The 18,703-nt window shown below is 35.1% G+C and overlaps 1 pseudogene; it reads left to right on the top strand.

The window, feature by feature from the left end:
* The first annotated feature begins 7,951 nt into the window (after positions 1–7,951).
* LOC120209964 lies at positions 7,952–16,975 on the top strand (annotated as a pseudogene).
* Positions 16,976–18,703: the final 1,728 nt, after the last annotated feature.

Below are 18,703 nucleotides of genomic sequence, written 5' to 3'. Positions count from 1 at the left end.
AAAAGGAATTCCAGTAACATCTGTCTTAACGCAGTAAAGTACCTTAGCTATGTGAGAGTTATTCATCTGAGAAATTCTGACTCGACTCCAGAAATAAAATTTGGATATGTTATAACTCTATAAACCTATTCTCATAACAAAGGCTAAATTGATTCCACAAGGATAAATTTTTTTCTGATTCTTTTATTGGAATGAGGAAAAGTTCTGATAAGAATGTATACTCAACTGATTAAGGATTAGTGAAGGATCTGTGTTTCTATAAAAGCTACTTGAAAGATATGAAAGAACTGATGGAAGTTTCATTTCTGCAATTATGTGACATTAATGAATTTCGAGGACGAAATTCTTTTAAGGAGGGGAGAATTGTAACACCCCAATTTAGGGGCTAAAATTAAGAAATTATAAAGTGGTGGATTTAATTGGTATTTGGAAGAAATTTGGGGATTAAATTGTCAGATTTCAAAGATGGCAGACCGTTTTAAGAAATGCATGAAGTTTAGTGGCTAAAGTCATGATTTAACCAATTTTTATATAGGTTGAATTATAAGTTCCCCCGTGCGCAGGTTCAGCGGAAAATTTTCCAGTTTTCCTCTCCCGTTCTCCCTACTTCGAACTCCGATCTACTCGCCGCCCGACCTCCGATCGACGAGCCGAAACCACCATCGTGTTCGTTGTCAACCGAGGAACAAAACCCCTCAAACCTTTCATCGTGAATCATCTCCGTTCGTCGTTAATTTCAGTCGGAAGTATCGTCGGTAATAACTCGGTTTTAGTTGGTTTTTCATCGATTCACAACGATCGGGTCATCCGTTTACGACACCTCCCGCACCATCGTGTTCCTTGTGCCGTTCCGAGTCCACCGGTGTCCTCCCTTTTCTCCGGCGGCGGCGGCGCGTGTGGAGGTGAAGCGGTTAAAGTTTCCGATTTGTTGAAATCGAGCTCTCCGCCGTTCAAAATTGTGAACCGAGCTTTGTAAGTATCTCGAAATCGCTCAAAATAATTTTTAGAAATTTTTCCGAGATTTTATCACTGTTCACGCGCCCCCACGCGCCGCCACTGCGCGTGGGGAAAACAAAAGTGACCGGTTTGACCGGTTTTAGTGGATAGTTGACCGGTTTGACCGGTCATAACCCGACCCGACCCGACCCGTTTACCCGACCCGTTTACCTGACCAGTTGACCCGACCCGACCCGACCCGACCCGACCCGTTGACCGTTGACCCACGTTGACCGTTGTTGACCAAAACTTTGACCGGCTTTGATCGAGCATTAAACGACCTTTGACTTCGACCGAGTATACCTATCCTGACATTTTTCGACGTTCCAAATCCGATTCCGCTGTCCGTTTTTCGAAATTCAAACCCGAAGACCTTTAAATTGCCGGTCAAACCCGTTGACTTTGATTTTGACCGAATATTCCAAATTTCCGAAAAGTCATATTTTATGCTTTCGACGTCCTGAATCCGAATCCGAAGTCCGTTTCGTCAAATTCGAACCCGGTAAGCCGTCTTTCACTGATTTATCACCCAATTCGATCCGTTTATCGTAATTAAGCTTCGTTTCTGATATAATTTATGTTGATATGTATCTGAGGAATTATTGGAAGTTGAATTGAAGATCAAAGGCGTTCGAATGGAATTTTTATGGTCGATCGGTATTGCACGGAAATCGAGGTAATACTTTACTACCTCTTTATGCTTTATGAAACATGTTGATATTGGTAAATGCATGGATAAGATAATGTTGGTCACTTTTGTGGAGTTGAATAATTTATACACTCGATATGAATGTGGTAGAAATTCAGTAACTGAATATGGATCGAATGACTAATATAAGAGATTGAAAGATTGTTAGAATTAAATTACAAGTTGTGATTTGTGATAAAGAAATTGGCCATGGATTTGTAAATTATATTTTATATCATCAAAGGTTAAATGTTAAAGGTACTTGGATGAGAAATTATGAGAATACTCCGGTAGGGTAAAATTCTGAAAATACCCTTATATTGTAAGATGACAAGAATTGTCCTTGGAAGTTGGTTAATAACTTTGAAAAGATATATTGATTCGGTAAAATTTCATATGTGCATAAGAAATGCTAGTTTTGCTTAGGAAATACGGATAACCGGTTTTTAAACCCGAGGGTTTGTGCAAGATACTAGAAGTCGGTTAAAGAATCATTTTAAGATCAAAGAATGTTTGGGAAAGCAATTAATATAGGATCTCCAAATTATATTATTTTTTGTTAAGAGTTAATACCGAAATTATCTGGTTAAGAAATTACGAAAATGCCCTTGAGAGGTAAAATAGTCCAAGTTGACTCTGAATGAGAGAGTAACCTGAGAATTTGTTTTTAAATCGATAAATTACTGATTTGGTTGTTGAGATCCTACCTTTGTATGGAAAATTTTCTGAAAATTCGTTAGTAACATTTGAAAAGACATTTAACCTGGAAATTACCGAATTGAGTAAATACCTGAAGAATGATTTATCGAATGTGTTATTTGGTCAGAATTGTTTGAAAGGACTGAAGTAAGTGATAAGATTAAATTAAATAATAAGATCAGACGTAAGGAAATGATGGAAATACATTGGATCTGTAAAATGACCAAAATACCCCTGGAATGGAAATGACTCAAGAATGTCACCAAGCTCATGAATGAATGGATATACTCAAAGCTTTGTAATGAATATAAAAACGTTGAGAACCAAAATGCCCTTATGACCTAGAATAAGTAAATGTCTTGGATTAATTAAGAAATCCAAATAAACATGGATGTTGTGCTACCAGTAAAAGTTATGGAACGCAACTTAAGTGATCAACCAACGCTAGTGCTATATCATTACCTGAATGATATAATTACCACTTGAATGTTTGTTCGTCTTCTCAAATTTGGATCGATGATAATTCTGGAAGTACTTGGTTCAGCTCAACTTTAGAGTGCATACAGTACTAATAAGTGGGTATTCGTGAGATAAATCAACCACGAATACCAGAATGACTTTATTATATGACTAAATTGAATTGAAAGGGAGTGCAACATGTATTTGAGATTCAGAAATGTCTGAACTATTCTGGAAAACTCTAAAGTAATCGGGATAAACTTGCTTACTAAATGAACTAAGTAACCTCAATGACCGAGGATTAAATAGGTGATTGGATGAGTTTGGAAACATTGTATGAATTGTCCTTATGGGTTATGAACATGAATCAAGTACGTCCATATTTTCTGATATCGTTGAAACATGGAAATGTAATAAAGACCGTTGGAAGATCTATTCAGCGATAATTATGGGATGATCTATTGATATGCATTTTGGTATTAAAGAGTGAATGCATTGGAAGGATAATGAATTGATTTGTTGACATGCATCAGTCTGTGAGTTGTGTAACTTGAGTTGTTTGATAATACTATCGATAGTCATAGATCGTAAATGACTTGAATCTTCGATTACATATTTTGATCTAAAATCAATTCGGTCATGTTTGAAAACGCAAGTAACGCAGAAGGAAAATATTCTGAATACCTCATTTGGTACAATTGGGCTGAAATCCTATGAATTCAAAGTATATTCCTGAATACCCCTGATTGTTTGGGTAATGGAATCACTCGCAGTAAATCTGAATTTAGAATTATTATGTAAAAAGGTTCCTGAACGTTTTCCTGATGCACATGGAAACTTAGTGGAATTCTAAAGTATCAATCAGAAATGTCTGATTATATCGGTTAGAAATCGATTCTCTTCAATGAGATCTTATTCCTGGAATCTGATCAAATTGCACAAGTTCGTGTTATCTATATTGATAACTACAAAATGCGTCTGAAAAATATATGGATTCTCTAGTGTGTTCCTTATATTTTGAAAATAATTGTTTTATTGTTTTAACACGTGGTACACTGAAATCTATGGTTTCTGTTTTATGGATGCACCGACTTAACGGTGATGGCTTATGGATTTGTATCATTGTATAAACTGTATCTTGGAGATACATATTTGTAAAGTACAGCTCTGATCAAGCTGGAAAATTTTTATGGACCTAATGTGACACTTAGGTAGGCTCTGCGGCCCTGAGATCATTCTCGGGTAGGCCCTGCGGCCCTAAGATGTGTTCTTAGGTAGGCCCCACGGCCCCGAAATCTATCTTGGGTAGGCTCTCAGGCCCTAAGATGTTCCCTTAGGTTAATTCTTTGTAAGATGGTTTTAAAATACGAGTTTAAAAAGCTCCACTACAATATGGTTTATGGGATTTTACTGAACTATCATTTGATTAGTGTACCTATTATGATTTTATCGTATTGATGAAACACACTAGACATCCTATTTGACCTCATGAAAACGTGATTGTATGAAAGGTTTCTTATGAACTGAGATTCATGGCTTCTACTCGATGAACTTCTAAGGGAACCCCAAATTATTCTACAAGCTGGTATACATATGATTCAATAAGGAAATTATATGGCTTTCTATTTATCTACATGTCATGTAGCATCATCTGGTAGTTCTGTATTACTGAGCTTTCCAAAGCTCATTCTATTACTCACCTTTTCAGGTTAAAACAATTGTACCAGTGCATCTATCGACTTCAGTAAGGGAGTTCTTCCGGCGTGGTTGCAGAGTATGGTACTTGTGATTAGGGGGCATGTAATTGTATTTTGATTTTTATACGAGTTTGGAAATCTGTTTTATTTTTAAATAGTGATAAATGATTTTATAAGTTTACATGTTCTGATAAAAATTTTTAAAATTTCCGCTATTTTTACGGTGGGTCGCTCCGGTGACCCTAATGTGACTTCCCGGATCGGATCGGGCTACCCGCATCGGTCTGGGGGGTTACATTATGGAAGAATGTTTTTATTTTATTTTGTTAAAATAGTATATCTTATAAATACTTTCAATTATTTGATAATGAACACAAATCATTTTGCTGCAACCATCGGTGTTTGAACTCGTTTATTTAATTATTGACCATCGAAGTAAGTTGGTTCGTATAATATAATATTTAATTATTGATATATTTTTAAAAGTATATTTTTAATAAATATAATTTAGTTATTTTATTAAAATATATAAATTATTAAAAATTAAATATTGATGAAATAGTAATAATAATATGATCAGATGTAATAATAATAATAATAATAATAATTTTTTATTTTATCATTTTATTTATAATTTAAAATAAATTTATAAATTTAAATCTTCATACATAAATTTTTTATCACTTTATTCTTTATTATTTTCATAAATTGATTAAGGTGGTGTTTGTTTTCACTGTGCAAGCTCTTCAAACCACTTATGTCTGCGTCGCGCAGACCACGTGTAGACATTAGGCTTCGCAGACTATTTGTTTTTTAGACGACAGAAGCTCTTCAAACGTCTGCGCGAGCTCTTCTTGGTGCATACTTAGTTTTATGTCTTCAAAGGTCTTCAAACCTCTTCAAGAACAATTATAAAATATAGTTATTTATTAAAATAATTTTAAATAATTTAATAAGGTTATTTATTTTAAAATAATTTATTTTAAAATAATTTATTATAAAATAATTTACTTTAAAATAAATTATTATAAAATATGGATTGATTTATTTTAAAATAATTTATTTTAAATAATTTATTAGTATAAATTTATTTATTTTAAAATATGGATTGATTTATTTTAAATAATTTATTAGTATGAATTGATTTATTTTAAAATATGGATTGATTTATTTTAAATAATTTATTAGTATGTATTGATTTATTTTAAAATATGGATTGATTTATTATTGTAGTTGTATGGATTGATTTATTTTAAATAATTTATTAGTATGTATTGATTTATTTTAAAATATAGATTGATTTATTTTAAATAATTTATTAGTATGGATTGATTTATTTTAAAATATGGATTGATTTATTTTAAATAATTTATTAGTATGGATTGATTTATTTTAAAATATGGATTGATTTATTATTGTAGTTGTATGGATTGATTTATTTTAAATAATTTATTAGTATTGATTGATTTATTTTAAAATATGGATTGATTTATTTTAAATAATTTATTAGTATGGATTGATTTATTTTAAAATATGAATTGATTTATTTTAAAATATGGATTGATTTATTTTAAATAATTTATTAGTATAGATTGATTTATTTTAAATAATTTATTTGTATAGATTGATTTATTTTAAAATATGAATTGATTTATTATTGTAGTTGTATGGATTAATTTATTTTAAATAATTTATTAGTATGAATTGATTTATTTTAAAATATGGATTGATTTATTATTGTAGTTGTATGGATTGATTTATTTTAAATAATTTATTAGTATGGATTGATTTATTTTAAAATATGGATTGATTTATTTTAAATAATTTATTATTGTTGTTGTATGGATTATTTAAATTTCAATATTGTAAAACTAAAATTATTTAAATCTCAGTATTGCAAAACTCTTTTAAGTTTAAAAAGTCAATTTATTTATATTTCAGTTCATTTTAGCAGTCTGCAGACGTTAAAAAACAAACAATATTCTTCTTGCAGACTGCAGACTTTTGGTCCACCTCTTCTGCTGCAGATGCCTGCAGATGTGGTCCGCAGACTACAGACCTTTTACATATGAAAAAACAAACACCACCTAAATCTCTCAAAAACGGTACTTAACTTTCATATTATTTTCTTAGTACAATAATAGTTTAATAATAACTTCTAGTTACCTTATAATAGAATATAGATGTTCAACTATTGTTTTAATTCGATGTAATTGTATCCAGTAGTTAGGGGTTAGTGTTTGGTTGAGTTGAGTTGAGTCGAGAGTCTAGTTAAGTTAAAAAAATTTGAGTTATTTGAGTTGACAAGTCATATTTTATAACTCGGAGTTGACTTAAACTTTTTTCGAGTCGAGTTGAGTCAAATTTTTGAGTTTTTATTTAAATTTAATTGTAAATATTTATAATATTATTGCATTATTTTATTTTAATTTAAATGATATTTTATAACCATATAAAATACATATATATTTTTCGTATTTTTTCATATGTGATTTGCCTATATCATACAAAATCGGGCGACTGGACTCAAACTTGAAAATCAATATACTAATTACTAAAAATTTCAAGTTATTCTAGTTGTACTTCACAACTCGAATTGAACTTGAAAGTTTTTCAAGTTTATGGGTACACATATAAATAATACAAATTTTTTATATCTACATGGATATAATAAAATTTCAAGGTGAACACACATATATTAATAAAAAAAATCAAATTTTAAAGAAAAAAATTTCATAAAATTTCAAAATGGACATGTGTCTACCCTAAGATCAATGTACACCTGCCACTGCTTATATAATATGATAGTACTGAAAAGAAGATTAAATTAATGAAATATTTAAATATAGAAATTAAATTTATTAAATTATTTTAAATTATAACTTAATTAATAAAGTACACAAATTTTTTAAGCTGAAATTATATTATATTGTTTGGTTTAGTTTTAATGACCAATAATCTTATTTTTAACAATAATTTAATCAAATGATGAATTACAAAAAAGTGACTCATTTATAATCAAACTAATAATGATATTGAGTGTACTTTTACCATAATTATATATGAATATTTTTAATATTAATTTTCGGAGGCCAAATCCATCCAACGGTAAAACGCTACCTAAAATATAATTTTTTACTAGAAATGTTAATTTCGCTACCTAATTTTCGTAAGAAAAAAATAACATTTTATATAACATCCAATATTAATATTATTTTGTAAATATTTAATATTTTAGGTAACATATTATTAAAAATATTAAAAAAATTAATATTTTTAATAACTCATATCCTTAACAGTATATTAAGGATTTCGTAACTTATGCATCCACCAAATCCAGGCTGAATAAAGATTATAAAGATAAAAGAGAGTCCAATCGAGGCCCATAACCAACTAAAATACATTACAGTCATCTCTCTCGGTTCCCTCGCTCGCCCTTGGCCTTCACTCTCGAGGATCGATCTCCGCAAACGTCTCTGTAAATCCCTGCTTTGCCTTTGCATACATTTTCTTCCAGGTACCTTCTTCTTTCTTCTATTTTTCTTTGCACCTTCTTCTTTCTTCTATTTTTCTTTCTTGTTTAATCCTTCCTCCCTTGTGCCCGCTTCGATTTGTGTATGTGTTTCCTCCTCCTGCACTTGGCTCTTGATCTTTTTATCTTTCGCCACCTGTCTCTGTTGAAAAAGATTGATTTTCAGTTTCTCTCTTTCTTTTCGTGCAAGAAAATAAAGAACTTTCTTAATTAAATCCATGAATGGAATTATCTAAGCGGAGAGTTTACGAGATCTTTAGCTGGTTAAAAGTTTTGGGTTTGAATGATGTGGAAATTTTATGTAGGCTTGAATATAAGCTTCAATTTCGGATTTTACTGCTGTTGAGTTTGGCCACTGAGCTTAAATATCTGAGTTTTGACTTGTATATACTGTTGTTATTCATATGGATTTTGATGTTGAAGCATACCAACTGTGTAGGTTAAGTTCATTTTGGGGCCATTTGTATCCAAATCTTAGTAGACTTCGAATTAAATTGTTTAATAATTTACTTGAATTTTTTGGACTTTGGATGTGCGCAGACTTAGGAATTTAAGAAATGGATGACAACTTGTATGATGAATTTGGAAACTACATTGGGCCTGATATTGAGTCTGACCAGGGGAGTGACAGCGAGGGAAAAGAAGATGAAGATCTCCGTGACAGGCATGCTGAAGAGGAGGGGGAGCAATCTGACGGTGAGGCTCCACCTGGTGTGTCTAATGGATGGATTACAGCTGCTAATGATTTTGATATGGATAATCAGATTGTTCTTGCTGAGGACAAGAAGTATTACCCCACTGCTGAAGTTTATGGTGATGATGTTGAGACCTTGGTTATGGATGAAGATGAGCTGCCTCTTGAGCAACCTATTATCAAGCCTGTTAGGAATATTAAGTTTGAGGCTGGAGTTAAGGATTCTCCGACTTACGGTTCAACCCAGTTTCTTATTGGCTTGATGTCAAACCCAGGTTTGGTCTGCAATGTTGCACTCGTTGGACACTTGCAACATGGGAAGACGGGTTTATGGATATGTTGGTTGAGCAAACCCACCATATGAAAATGTTTGATGAAAATAGTGAGAAGCACATGAGATACACTGATACTAGAATCGATGAGCAAGAAAGAAGGATATCTATTAAGGCAATCCCAATGTCTCTTGTTCTTGAGGACAGTAGCTTGAAATCCTATCTCTGTAACATCATGGACACTCCTGGTCATGTGAATTTTTCGGATGAAATGACTGCTGCTCTTAGGCTTGCGGACGGTGCTGTGTTGATTGTTGATGCTGCCAAAGGAGTGATGGTAAGCATATCTTTTCATACATATTATAGTTACCGTCCTTTTATTTTAGCCTTCTGGTTATGCCTATGCTCGAGAGCGGCCTGATTTATTCATGGAAGTAGTAAATGTTGTATAAAACTTCAGAGGAAAGCGTCATAGTAAAATATGAACTCTAAAGAAAATGATATCCCTTGCAATCCTAGTCAACTCTCTTTCAAATTCATTGCTTTACCAATTATTGACTTTGAGGTTTCATGATAGCTTCACTTTTTAGAATTTACGAACAATATAAGGTTGTGGCAAATGATACTTGTGCTTTATTGTTGTAAACAGGTAAATACTGAGAGGGCTATATGCCATGCAATACAGGAACGCATACCCATTGTAGTTGTTATAAACAAGGTGAACACTTTTCACCTTTATGCTTTATTTTAAGTTATATTATATATTTTAAGCTTTTGGTGAAAACACCTCTTGCTTGTGCTCGTATGTTTTTATTTTTGAAGGTTGACCGGCTGATAACAGAACTTAAGTTGCCCCCTAAGGACGCCTATCATAAACTAAGGCATACCCTGGAAGTAATTAATAGCCACATATCTGCAGCCTCTAAAACCGCTGGTAATGTTCCGGTTATTGATCCTGCTGCTGGAAATGTTTTTTTGCTAGTGGAAGTGCAGGATGGTCCTTCACTTTGCAGTCATTTGCAAAATTTTATGTCAAACTCCATGGAATTCCATTTGATGCTGAGAAGTTTGCATCACGTCTTTGGGGTGATATTTATTATCATCCTGATACAAGGACTTTTAAAAGGTAATCCCCTACTGGTGGAGGAGAACGATCATTTGTTGAATTTTTGCTTGAACCCCTATATAAGATATATAGCCAGGTGACCGGTGAACATAGGAAGAGCGTAGAGTCTACTCTAGCAGAGTTGTCACTCTTAACAATGCTGCTTACAAGTTAAACATTAGGCCTTTGCTAAGGCTGGCTTGCAGCACAGTTTTCGGTTCAGCGTCAGGCTTCACTGATATGCTGGTTCAGCACACACCGTCTCCAAAGGATGCCGCAGCTAAAAAGGTTGATCACACATACACGGGACCTAAACATTCTACGATTTACAAGGCCATGGTAGAATGTGATCCATCTGGTCCCCTCATAGTTAATGTGACCAAACTATATCCTAAGTCCAATTGCAGCGTTTTTGATGCTTTTGGTAGGGTTTACAGTCGTAGAATTCAAACAGGGCAGACTTTGAGAGTACTGGGCGAAGGCTATTCACCAGATGACGAGGAGGACATGGCAATAAAAGAAGTAACCAAATTATGGATCTACCAAGCTCAATACAGAATACTTATAAGCGGTGCTTCTCCTGGCTCTTGGGTTCTCATTGAAGGTGTTGATGCTTCAATTATGAAAATAACCACCCTCTGTAATTTGGATCTTGATGAAGATGCATACATTTTCCGGCCTTTACAGTTTAATACTCTTCCTGTTGTAAAAACAGCTACCGAGCCTTAAAATCCCAGTGAGTTGCCCAAAATGGTCGAGGGTCTTCGGAAAATCAGCAAAAGCTATCCTCTAGCTATTACTAAAGTTGAGGAATCTGGTGAGCACACTATATTAGGTACCGGAGAGTTATACTTGGATTCAATTATGAAGGACCTTAGGGAGCTCTATTTTGAGGTGGAAGTCAAGGTATCTAACTCCATGTTATGACCCTAGGAGATTAGAGAAGAAAATTAGATGAAGAATGGACAGAATTGAGATTAAAGAAGAGAAGAAAAGGGATTCAAGAAAGCTGAGAATTCATTCATTCATTTCATAAGCCTCCCATGCTCTACAAGCAGGTAATTTATTTAGTTACACTAGTAGTACTGCGAATCTAGCTATGCCAGCTGACATTTACAATAACAGACTCATAACAGAATGGTTTTGTTTCATTTCTTCTTTTCAGCAGGTATTGGCCAACTGGTCTGGCCCTTTCCAGCGTTACTTGAGTCTTCCCAACCTGCTCCAGCTCTTCGGGTAATATCCTCACCTGACCATTACATGTTTTAATTCCCAATTCGCATTTCTCAATCCCTAATTCATTTTCTGAATCCCCAATGTCCTTCGCTGCTTTGTGCTTCTCCTCCTCTCTCCCAACCGTGACAATTCCTCCCCCTTTAGACGATCCTTGTCCCCAAGGATCAAAGTATCGAATTTGTGATAGCAAGACCACAAAATCCTTCCAAGTTGCAAAAGAAGGAAGTCCATCCCAACTAATTAGCCATTGCTTGTAACCAACAACACCCAATATCACATGGATAAAATGATCTCTAGGATGCACCCTCGAAACATGTCCCAATCTCATCAATTCAACATTGACTAAAATCACTTGTGCAGTCCATTTAGGCAACTTATTCGCATTGTTCTTTAACTCAGTAGCCAAAACTGCACCCCTTTGAGTCTCCAACTTCTGCCTCCAATTAACACCAAAGTACTTGGGATCAAACTCATTAAGTGCATTCAAAGTAAGGAAAGACTTCTGGTTATTAACATCAACAACACTCTGAATCTCACATCGAGCATCTAACTGCATATCATTATCAAACTTCCACCTTCTATACCTATAAGCAACAGAAGCCACTTCGTCGTCTTCATTGACAAACGGATTTAGCTCATCGAAACTAACCTTATTGCCATGCCTAACTAAAACCTGCTGTGAAAACTTCTGATTTATATCATTTTTCTCTTCTGCAAGTTGGGACAAATCATCCTTTGCAATAGCCAATGAGTCTTCAAGTAATTTCATAGTTGTTTGGGTCTCTGTTAACTTGCCAACCAGGATGCTAGCCTCGTCCTTTACTTCCCTCAACTCTCGTTCAATCTGTGTCTTGGTAGACTGACAATAATCAATTGTTGCTTGGGCCTCTGCTAGCTTTCCAGCCATGGTGCTAGCCTTCTCTTTTACTTCCCTCAACTCTTGTACGACATTCCTCAGACAACCCACCTCAGCAGTGTCCTCAAGCCGATTCTCAAATTGAAAAAAAAATTACAGTAAGGAATTCATTACTATTAATCCTGATGTCCTCTACATGAAGAGTTTCCCAATTTTGAGCTGTCATAGCCTTGTACTGAAATGGAACAATAAAGAGCTTGCAATAATTTCCCAAGCAATGACCTGTTACCTCAATCCTTTGTTTTGGCCGGAAACCACATTGGGGAAGCACGATTCCAGTTATGCATAGCTTAGGAGGCCTACCATGTCTCTTCGAGAGATGTTGAATAAAAATAGGCCACTGAAAACTATATAGGATACTGAAATCTACAATATGAAGGAAACTTGCGTTCCCAACCATGTGGTAAATCATTTTGTCTCCATACATAATTGGTAGCTTCTTAAACTGATAAGCACTAAGGTATCCTTTGTAAGACTTCAACATATCAGCAACCGTTGTCTTCTCGGAAACTAGATATGCATAAAAATTTTGTATTACAGTTTCACTACCATCCAAGCATGCCTCAAGATCATTCGCAAATACTTGAGCCAACCTCTGAGTTCCATTACCGAGAGAAGTAGAGTTATATTTAGTCTGCTTTAGTATGTTATACACATAAGAACCAGTCTCGCTATGTGTAGTATAGCAGCTTATAAACCCCCACATATGTATAGCCTGAAGGAATTCATTTTTGTATATAACCCACCATTTTGTAGCGAGCAGAACAATTGTTGTTCTACAGAATAAACTAATTTCTCTTTTAGGCACACTCAAACTCCTATCAATTTGAACCATCTTCCATCTCATCAACAAAAGTCGAAACAAAAAAGGATCAAAGATTTTAACATGTTTGTTGACATCCCTAAACATTTTGGAACAATTTTCTCTAAACGCGGATGGAACTAGATAGTTGGCATTATTTGAGTTACCCATAGAAAAATCAACTATGGAGGACGTAAAAGTAGCAATTTGAACTGATATAGGCAAACCTGTCTTCTCAAACAGTGGAAAAACTATTAAGTGTTGCTTCACATGGCATTTATGCTGCAGGAGCTCAACAGCAAGAACATCCGAAGGGGCAGTTGCCAAAGTTGTCTGCTGGAAGCTCTATCAAGACTAAATGTATCCAAAACATCAGTAATTTCTTCTGTTTTAGGAAGATTAACACCAAACAACGGACGCTTTCCACTTAGTTTAGATAGTAGCCATTCCTGTCTTTGTTCTTCAGACCACTCACGGTAGAGACTGATTTCCAAGTGTTGGGTAATGGCTTCCAACACATTTGTATGGCGGTTAGACTCTTGACGATTGTTAAGTCTAACAAGTGACAGCCCAAAAGTTGAAACTTGCCTTAAGAAATCAAGAAGACTTCCATTAGCAATTGACTGGTCACCACAAGAGCAAAGTGATCTATAATATAGTTCAAGAGGTTCCAGAAACTGCTCAATGTTGGTGAAAATTTCTTCATCGGAAATGTCAGAGATACCATGAGATAACATTTGGCGAAACCTTTCACTTGTCTGATACAACTTATCCCTAACATCACCAAGAATAACACGGTAGGGTTCATTTGGAGGAACTTGTTTGCAGAACTGTTGATGTTTCCCCGAGATCAGTTTGATAGATCGAACGAGACTGGTGTTCTGATGCAGCCTTGAATCAACCTTCATGGTACTAGTGATTGATGACATTCCATCAATTACTTTTGTTCGCATTTTATCAAACACTTGATACCCTTCATTTGTGCCTTCGATTGCCACAGGTAACGACTCCGTTTCAGGGCTGTTTTGGTCTTGCTCCATCGTCTTTCCTGTCAATACTCTTAGGATCTGTTCGAAATAACCCTTATTCTTTGCAATCCTTGTCTCCAGGTACTGCTGATCTTGCTTCACCAGCTTTGATAAGTCATCAATCTGGTTTTGAATTGCAGAAATTGTAGAGGATTCAGCCATTGCTTTGCCAGGAGTGGTGGCTCTGATTACCAATTGTTATGACCCTAGGAGATTAGAGAAGAAAATTAGACGAAGAATGGACAGAATTGAGATTAAAGAAGAGAAGAAAAGGGATTCAAGAAAGCTGAGAATTCATTCATTCATTTCATAAGCCTCTCATGCTCTACAAGCAGGTAATTTATTTAGTTACACTTGTAGTACTGCGAATCTAGCTATGCCAGCTGGCATTTACAATAACAGACTCATAACAGAATGGTTTTGTTTCATTTCTTCTTTTCAGCAGGTATTGGCCAACTGGTCTGGCCCTTTCCAGCGTTACTTGAGTCTTCTCAACCTGCTTCAGCTCTTCGGGTAATATCCTCACCTGACCATTACATGTTTTAATTCCCAATTCACATTTCTCAATCCCTAATTCATTTTCTGAATCCCCAATGTCCTTCGCTGCTTCGTGCTTCTCCTCCTCTCTCCCAACCGTGACACTCCATTTCCTATTTTAGTTCTATATATCTTTCTGAAACTTATTTATTTGTTATATGGGCTTTGCTTGACTTTATTTTGTGTGTTTTCACTTCTTCTGCTTCTCCTAAAATATAGGTGGCAAATCCTGTTGTTTCATTCTGCCAAACAGTGGAGTCTTCATCCATGAAATGCTTTGCCGAAACACCTAACAAAAAAATAAAATAACCATGGTAAAATGCCTTCAATTCTTTTTAATCTAGATGCTTTTAGTAATAGTTACTAGTAGTACTTGCCTTAAGGCTGTATGATCATATACCTTTCCATGATTTTAAAGATTGCTGAGCCTTTGGAGATAGGTCTTGCAGAGGACATTGAGAATGGAGTTGTAAGTGTTGACTGGAGTAGGAAGCAACTTGGTGACTTTTTCAAGACAAAATATGACTGGGATTTGCTTGCTGCACGTTCCATCAAGGCATTTGGCCCCGATAAGCAGGTAACAAAGTGCAATTGTTTTTTTGACCTTTTTCTAACTTAATCCCTGATTGGGGTGATTCTATCTCTCTTTAAAGAGCTGAAAAAATTTGAGCCCTAAGAATTTGCTTCTCTGGTTAACCACTGCTGTTTTCAATCTTGTTTTGCAGGGACCTAACATTTTATTAGATGATACACTCCCTACTGAGGCTGACAAGGCATTGCTGGGATCTGTCAGGGATTCTATTGTCCAAGGGTAAAATTATCTCTTCTTTCCTGATCTTCTACGTAGCTAACCTGCTGCTGTGGTTAAGGATTTCGTGTTTTGCTGGGCATATTTCAGTGGGGTGCTAGAGAAGGACCTTTCTGTGATGAACCAATTAGAAATGTGACGTTCAAAATAGTGGATGCAAGGATTGCATCTGAACCATTGCATCGAGGATCTGGACAGATCATCCCCTTAGATCAACGGGTGGCCTATTCAGCTTTACTTACGGCAACTCCACGACTTATGGAACCTGTATATTATGTGGAGGTATGTTCAATGTTCAATGATATTCCCACTCGCACAATATCTATTTAAAGAGAAGCCAACTGAGACAACGTTGCAAATCAAGGTACACAGGATGCTGTAGCTTATTCTCCAATGATAAAACAATAAACACCATAATGTAATTGCCTTGGCATATGAAAGATGAAAATAGTTCTGAAATTTCTGTAAAATCTTGCCCTGATTGCTATGTCTTTTGGCCAAATGGTATCCTCTTCCTGTTAGGATTAGGAAAAGGCTATGCAAAGGTTCCAATCCTACCCGGAAGCAAGCCTCTATTTTGGCCAATAAAGTGTCTTTCCGATCATATGCAACCGCCTCAAATGACAAACTTGTTTATTTTGCCTATGTGATTGTGTTTCAAATAAAAACACCAATTGACTGTGTTTCTGCTATCTACACGGTGTTGTCTCGTAGACTTGGCCATGTTACAGCTGATGTTCCACAACCAGGAACCCCAGCCTATATTTTGAAGGTTTGGAAGCTAACCCTAAGTTCCTTAAGAACTATTTGCATGCCTGTTGGTTTTGTTTTTTAATGTGAGCGATGCAGGTAGTAGTGAAGATATGTATTGTATAGTTCGCTTGCCTAATTTTGTTGACCATTCATGCAATTGCCTAATAGCTTACTACTTACCTCATCTATATACATGCTTACGAATTCATCTGATATTCTGATTCCCCTTTCCATTTAGGCATTGTTGCCAGAGATAGACTCATTTGGATTTTGAGACAGACCTAAGGTACCACACACAAGGTCAAGCTTTTTGTCACTCGGTATTCGACCACTGGGCCATAGTTCCCGGAGATCCCTTGGACAAGAGCATAGTTCTGTGGCCTCTCGAACCTGCACCAATACAGCATCTCGCTCGAGAGTTCATGATGAAGACAAGGCGCAGAAAGGTATTCCTACTTCAGCCGTGCTGACATTCCATCTGTAAAATGGACAAAAATCTTATAAAAAAAGAAACAAATCGAAGCACAGTTGAGTGAATTTCTGTTAACTTTCCAGGGAATGAGTGAAGATGTGAGCATAAACAAGTTCTTTGATGAGGCTATGGTGGTGGAGCTGGCTCAGCAGGCTGCCGATCTTCATCAGCAGATGATATAACCGGATACTGTGCATGTTTGTCGTGTTTCTCGGATTTTGGGGATGAGAATAGGGTAGTTAATTAGTTGGGTTGTCATTTGTGGAAGTGTTCTAACTTGTAAAGAGAATAGGAAAAATACATGTCAGCCTTATCTATCATACATACATGTATCATGTTTCTTGCTTATTTTTAACCAAAAATTGAGAAATTATCCTTTAAAGTGTTCCAACACAATGATTAAAGTTCAAGTATATCACAAGTAATTTACATTTTAATCACTGAATTTAACTTCAATTTTCATTTAGATCACAAACCTTCAATATAATCATATTACATCATTAGCATTGTTTTTTGGTTCAAGTGTTAATTTATTTCCCTATTGACAAACTTATTGGATGATAAAAAATTAGATGAAATTGTCAATATTTTTCATGACCAAACTGATAAAATGGCATTCTTAAATAAGCCTTAAAAACAACACTAGTTAAACTTATTGTCCATGGCAGCCCTCTAATACTCTCATTGAAACCAAATTGAGCTCCATACAAGTTCCCAGACCCCAAACACATTCTTCAGCCCCAAAATAACTTGTAAAAAGATCAACTTCATTTTGATATGATACAGAAACTTTAGCTTGTAATTTCCACTTAGCTTTTAGGATATCGAACCCTCTTATCTCCTCTTTTCTCCATTGCTCACTGGGTTACGTTTCCCTCTCAAACTGGTCTCTCTCTCCAAATTCCCATTTCTCTCCCCCTCCCCTACACACTTTATACTATACTGTGTGAGACAGGTCCTCAGCCAATGGAATAAGAATAAAACAGAAGAAAATTTAAATCCAATAAATACTGAGAAGAGTTCTCCTTCGCTTCGAGATACGAAACAATTACCATATTCATTCAAAAACCTTTTAAAACAGACTTTAGGTGCATTCCTAAACTTTCATTACCTGGATAGGAGTCCCAGTGAGACACCAGTGACGATCAGCAACTAAAGCAGAGGCAGCCATGGAAATTTTATTTTTAGAAGACTTTATGGTACGTGCTTCATCAAGAACAATCCTGAACCAACGCACTGAGTGCAGTCCTCCATTATCTTCGGAGTTCTGGCAATACAAGAAAAGTCGGCTTTTATTTGCGTAGAAGTGCAGTAATTTTATGTTTTAACTGTTGAAAATTTAATATGCATGCACCGAAAGCAGCATGCAAATGTTGAAAAAAAAATTTATCTCCATCGAATTGTGTAGTAAAAAATGAGCTTGATTTTGCTGAATTTTGAAAATGGTAAAACCTTAATTTTAGTCATTGTAATTTAGGGTATTTATAAATTAGTCCTTAAAGTTTCAACTATAAATACCCTAGCTCATTTAGCTTCAAAACCATCCCAAAGCATTCTAGCTTTCTTCCAATACTAGAGAATTTAGAGATTTTCTTGAGAGTTGTTTTCTCCTTTTTATCAAGAGAGAATTATCATTGTTTTCTCCTTGGTAGATCGAGAGAAGTTGTAATTCATATTTTCTCATAGTGAAATTCTTCTACCGTTGCCCGTGGTTTTTACCCTATATTATTTAGGGGTTTTTCATGTAAATTTTATGTCTCTTTTATCTTCATTTTTATTTTTTCAAATTATCAGTTGCGATTTTGCTCTATCCGATAGCCGTCTTCCGCAATAATTGGTATCAGAGCTAGATTAGAGTGTGTAATATTTGCTTATTGTCTTTGTAGTTGCCACCAAAAGGTGGATCCTCCAACATAAGAAAATAAGAAGGTATTACTCATTCTTTGAAGGTTCCAGAGAACTATTCACGATAGTGAAATAGTGGGAGCTATCCGTAAAAGAAGCTATGG

The sequence above is a fragment of the Hibiscus syriacus genome, unplaced genomic scaffold (assembly GCF_006381635.1).
Source record: "Hibiscus syriacus cultivar Baekdansim isolate YM2019G1 unplaced genomic scaffold, ASM638163v2 tig00021103_pilon, whole genome shotgun sequence".
Classification (NCBI taxonomy): domain Eukaryota; kingdom Viridiplantae; phylum Streptophyta; class Magnoliopsida; order Malvales; family Malvaceae; genus Hibiscus; species Hibiscus syriacus.
Note: the sequence above shows the minus strand (reverse complement) of the source record. Positions and strands in the feature narration are given on the sequence as shown.